The sequence below is a fragment of the Alosa sapidissima genome, chromosome 21, assembly GCF_018492685.1.
Source record: "Alosa sapidissima isolate fAloSap1 chromosome 21, fAloSap1.pri, whole genome shotgun sequence".
NCBI lineage: Eukaryota > Metazoa > Chordata > Actinopteri > Clupeiformes > Clupeidae > Alosa > Alosa sapidissima.
The window spans coordinates 13296405-13302404 of NC_055977.1; the positions used below are offsets into that span (position 1 = coordinate 13296405).

Below are 6000 nucleotides of genomic sequence, written 5' to 3' on the forward strand. Positions count from 1 at the left end.
TTGATGTTTGGTCAAGAACCTCATTTACCTGTCGACTTCCTCCTAGGCAGGGTAAAAGAACCAGAGGATGGGCGAGTGAGTGACTGGGTGCGAGAACACCAGCGGCGTCTTCAGATGGCCTTCCATGGTGCCAGGGAACGCCTGCAAGCCGCTGCGTTAAGGAGGAAGGAACGACATGACCACAGGCCCCAGAGTGACCCCTTGGCAGAAGGACAGCTGGTCTACCTGAGAAACTGCACCGTGAGGGGGCGCACGAAAATCCAGGATGCTTGGAGTCCCACCATACATCAAATTGTCCGTGCACCAGGTCCTGGTGGAGTGGTGTACTCCGTTGCGCCTGTGCATGATCTTAGCCAGATTCGACAAGTGCACCAGACCATGTTGAAGCCTGCCCATCCTGAGCCGGACACAGCACCCCCCCGCATGCCAACGGAACCTCAGGCCGTGGTGAGTAGACCAGCAGAAGACGATGAACGTGGCCAGTGGGTCCTCGTTCGCTCCCCCGGAGGCCAGGCGCAGTCTGTCCAGCTGCCAGTCGCCCCTTGCCCTGGATACTCTGAAACGGCCAGGCTCCAAGTCGAGGCGAGTCCACCTGGTCCACCTGCATTGCCTGCCCTGCCTGCTCCTACTCAAGTTGCCCCCATTGCGGCTGACCCGGCCACCAGTACAGTAGCTCCACGGAGGACGACTCGTGCCACAGCTGGAACACATGTGAACCCTCATCATCTCCCAGTGTCCATGGTGAGTAGGGCAGCTGGGGCTATGGACCCCCGGGTGTTTGGATCTAACAGTAGGGTGACTGCAGTTTTCCGACCTTGGTGTTAAGGCTAATCTATATGGGTTGGGTTTTCTTCTCTGGGTGTTTTAGGCCTCTTTGATCTTATCTGCGGGACGCCGATAACAAATGGGGGGGGGTAGAATGTAACCGGCAGAGCCACTGCTGTATTAAGTTTGTCCTCCTGCTGTTACCGTAGCTCCTTTCCCCTTTGTCACGCCTTCCAGTTAGCTTCTAAGTGGCTAGGTTTCCTTAGCGGCAACACCACTTTCTATAAAATAACAGGCTCACCGGTAGGCCGACTAAGATCCCTGGTTTCTGTAAACACTGCCGATTCGGCTATCCTTGGTTCCCTGGGTGTTCGTCTGTGAAAGGTACGTGCTATTGCCGCATCTGCTACACGATCATATGATTGTATTTATTTGTTTATCTAATGTTAAACTGTGGGCAACAGGTGTCCTACTGTCGCTAGACGCTTCCGAGTAGTTGGTGGGTAGATCTACTACTGAAGGTAATGGTACACTATTTTAATCATTGTTGGTTTAACGTCAGGCTACCATGTTTGTGAGGTTGTACGTATATTTAATAGCCACATTGTAACGTAGGTCTCGGGTGAAAAGACGTTTTAACGAAGCCCTGCACTGTTTACCAAGGAACCTAGCCAACAAAGGTACATTTATTTGTAACTCTCGTTAGGGAGAGAAATATTTGTCTGTAAACCCTTTTGCTCTTATCTATGTCTGTTTACTACCTCTATGTGATTGTTGCCGCTTTAGTATGATGTAGCACATGTGAGCTAATCATGTCCTCAGTCTATGATGCAAATGCCTGTCTCGCTGTATCTGACATATGCTTGTGTACAGCAGTGTTCTCATGCCAGCTTGTGGTGACGAGTGCCAGGGGCCCCCTTGCCATGTTGTGTTTGCTTTTAGGATGCACTGAGGTAAAGTAGAATGATGCCTAGTGTGAAGGTGTAAATCCTGTCAATGGAAAACTGTTATTTGTTGATTGTGTATTGTTTATGGATGACTGATTCTGACTGTTTTGTGTCTCCAGAACCAGTTGCCACTGCTGTTTTGCCTACTGTAAAATTAATGTAAAGTAGCTTTCGCCCGTTTTGTTTGTTTTCTTTTTCTGTTTAGTTGGTTTCATTTGGTATTATTTGACTTGGTCGTTACCTTTTAGCTTCCTGTTACCTCTCTCCTTCACGGCATTAGGGCATGTGTGGTACTGGCTGCCCCAGTAGTTTGCTACCAGTAAAATCCTTCCTATTCAGCTTGCTCTACTGTTTTCCCAGTCACTGAGTGCTAACCATCCCCTCCCCCTTCTCTCTTCTCCAGAGTAATAGTGAAGCTGCTCACGGGGCAGGTCGCCGGATCTGAGTCCTCCTCTTCGCGCACTGCTCACAGTATTTTGTAGTGGTAACGTGCACCTCACCATTTGCTGTGATCACATTGTTGCAGTAGTTGTGCCTATGCGTGTGTGTGTATGTGTGTCTGTGTGAATAGGCACCAGAGTCAAGAGCACGAGTGTTGTGTCGGCCTCACACTTCTCCCAGGACAGGTAACCGCTCCCCATCAGCTGACTAGCTATCTCTCCCCTACTACTGTCCCAAAGAGTAATATCCCTGGTGGCAGCCATTACCACTTCCCCTTGCCGTTCACCATAGTGGGTCTGCGCTCTAGTGCTTAACCGCATAAATGGCCTTTTAAGTGAATTCCATATTAATAAATCTTGTTTATTTTTGTACTGGAATCACGTCTCTGTCTTTACTCATCTTATCTGTGTGTCTCATCAAATATACTTGGGTTTACAACATATCTTGGTGTGAAAGGCCCCAAGTGGCGTAGTCGTGCACTTATATGTACCCTATAGGTACAGTCGGTCACACATGCACGCCGTGAGTGTAAATATGCCTTCATACAGTACACCGACACCACTCGTGTCACTGCCGCCAGCCTGCAGAGGAGGAGAGTTTCTGCTGATGGGTCGTCAGCAGTAAACATGCAGGCTGCGCTGCTCAAACAACCACCAGCACATTCCCCCAGGATGCCAAAACCGCTGTGTTTGTTTGATTATGTGCGCTCGACTTGCGCTGGCTCTCCCCGTGAACTTTAAAGATTAGGTCTTGGCCTCTGCAAAAGAGCCTGGAGATGCTGGTGGGACACGGTTTTGTCATTAAAAAAATAAATATGATTTGTATTGACATGGAACTGAACTTTTGTACACCTATCATGTTATCAGACTAATTTTGGCTATGAGCTATTTTTGGCTATTGGTTCAGTTTGTTCAGTTGCAACATCAAGATTCTGTGAATTAATTTTAATTAAATGTAACACTCCCACTAAGCAGACTATTAAAACCATGTATTGTAGCCCACTATCAGGCCCAAGCAATTCGTAACCACAGGGAGGCAATGGGATGTACCAGGCAGGATATGTCTAAGGTTACGCTCTCCCAAAGGGTGTCAAAAGAGGCCTGGGGTAGCCTATGGAAATGGCTACTTTGGAATGTTGGATTATTAAACCTCCCTTGCAATAAGAAATATTAACAGTATGAGCCCCCACTTTGAGTCACACCTCAAAGAATTATCTCTAAATACTGAAGGACAAACATTTAAACTTATTAACTGAATTGTAGATTACACCTGTATGTAAAAATTGTATATCCTGGTCTCACACAAAAACACCACCTTAATAACTTTGATAAAATAATTCAGTGGAAATGCATGGATTACAGTTTCTTCCAGTAGCAGCAACTGGAATCCATGCATTTCCACAGAATTATTTTTGGAATCTGATCCCTTATCATACCTGTTCATTCTTACTCGTCGCTCGACTTATCGTGACTAAATTCAAAATGGCTGCAAACGCTAAACTTTGTGAAGATACTGTCTGCATAAATTGTCTTGTAAGTAAACTACCAGTGCTTTTTCAAAGTTCTCAATGTCTCGTTTTAAATGTCAGGGCCCTCGGAAGTCTACCAATGAAGTGTGGAGATACATTGAGCCTCGTAAATGGTGTAAAACAATGATTTATTTGCATGGCTAGCCCGATGCCGAAGCACCACCATTGAAAAAGCTGTTGGTAGCATCGGCTAACTAGCGCCAGATTTTGGAGTGCAGGGGACAAGCCGAGATGGGCTATGAGACATACGTTCACACTCGGTATCATGTTTCAACACACTTTAGGTCAATATCACACCGGAATTCTCCTTTAAGTACTTAAACTTTTGAACTAGCTAGTAGTGATGGGCAAACGAAATCAAGAGTGTCCAAAGGGGCGAAAACCACTTTAAATCGAGTCACATTATTGACTGTTGTGTGTCCGAGGGTTAGCTTGTGGGTTTTGTAAGGGCCAGCATGAGGGATAAGACCTATAAAGTTGTGTGGTGAGTTTTGCAGGGAGGTTGGTAATGCTAGTTAACTTTAGCTAGGCTACTGTAGCCTTCATACTGTACGAATCATATCATTAATCATTAACCTATAAATACTTCTTCGTACATTTAATGAACATTTTGTGTAATAATTCACAGCAAACTGAATATGGTGGTCCAAGAGCAGACCATGCACCAGTCCATGCATCAGGATGGCAGTCAGATACGAAGCACTGCACAATGTTGCTAACGTTAACATTAACCGCTTTCACACACACACACACGATATAAAATACACGATGGTAAATATAACATTCAATACCAAAACACTATTATTTGCACGATTACTCCTGAAATAACTGCTATTAACTGCACATTCACTATATAAAAATCACTGTTTGGAGGAAAGGGTTTGCGTGCTGTCGCCGGTTGGAAATGATTTCTCGCTGGTTCGTGCATTGCTTATATATTATTCAGTGAGGCGCGGTGGTTTATGGGATGAGTAGTTCCTTCGCTTTGAAATGAAAATATGTACACAGTCATGTACCTTTGACTTTTTTTGGACTTTCTCTTCGTTTTTTCACTCGAAATGATATGTTGTATGCTTATGAGTTACTAGCGGATTAGCCTAAGACATGCTCTAAAACTCTTTAGATGGGTCAATGACGTGACGTCTAGATTTTCTGGCCAACAGCATTTTTTAAGTTTATAAAAGGTTTGAATGCCTGCAGACACACCATATATATGTGGGAGCACTCCCATATTTGTAACCACTTTACCTTTTGAAAAATCTTTAGGTATTTCTATTTTTTCTCTGAAGTATCAAAATATCATGTGGTGCGACTGTCCGACCATGACTGCTGTTTGGGAAACTTCTTTAAAATTACACTGAATCTATTCAAATGTGCGTTCTGCTCTATCTAGCATTTTTTCAAAAGTGTTTTGTAGCTCTGTAGAAAATGACACAGCATTTTTTATTTTTATATCCATCCTATTATACAAACAAACTTTGTCCGAAGATGTCAACTTAATCAAATATCATCTGGTGCAACCATCAAGAAACTGCCATTTTGAGACTTTTATTTTAAAATTAATTCAAAGATCTTAAGTTGCATTCATAAACTAGTGTGCCAGGCACCCATTGGGGCAGCAAACAAGTTTGTAATGATCTCTTATATTTGGAAAAACATAGCTTAAATAACAGCTGGCAAGAAGTTGCCAAATTTGGACGTCATGTGGTATGACCTCAACAATACAATGAATATTAATTTATTTGTTCAAATTTATTTTTTGATTAGAAATGAAATAGTGACCTTTTAGAGGAATCAAGTTTGTTATGAGTAGGTGGTCAATTTTGTGCCTGTAAATTTGATCTCAAGTTGAAAATGTCATGTGGTGCGACCAAACATCATGTGGTGCGACTATTATAAAATGCTTTTTTGTGTGGTTTTACATTTAATTTAGGATTTATATGCCTATGCAATTTATTTTAGTGTTATATGGAATCATACATAATTTTTATACATTCAGAGTACATTTTCAAAGATTTCAGAAAAAAACATTTACATTTACTCTTAGTACATTATAATGACAAAAATGTAAATAAAAATCATTTTACATGTAAGGTTACTTTGGTAAATGTACATTTATTAATCATTTATCCCTCCCACTGTGTTCTGTTCAGCAAGAAAGATATATTTCACTTATTATCAACATCATAAAAATAGGCTATCACTATGTATGTGGCGGTGAGGGGCGTTAACACTGTATATTAGGATTTTATTCCATTATTTTTTATTATTACCATTATTTTTGTTTTGTTTCACATTATTTTATTGTTTTTATTTGTT

The 6000-nt window shown here is 42.5% G+C and overlaps 1 long non-coding RNA gene across 1 annotated transcript; it reads left to right on the plus strand.

The window, feature by feature from the left end:
- Window positions 1–925: 925 nt before the first annotated feature.
- LOC121695491 lies at window positions 926–1924 on the plus strand. Its single transcript, XR_006026090.1, has 4 exons — window positions 926–1149; window positions 1230–1286; window positions 1381–1718; window positions 1832–1924. It is a non-coding gene; the product is annotated as an uncharacterized LOC121695491 (long non-coding RNA).
- The last annotated feature ends 4076 nt before the right edge of the window (window positions 1925–6000 follow it).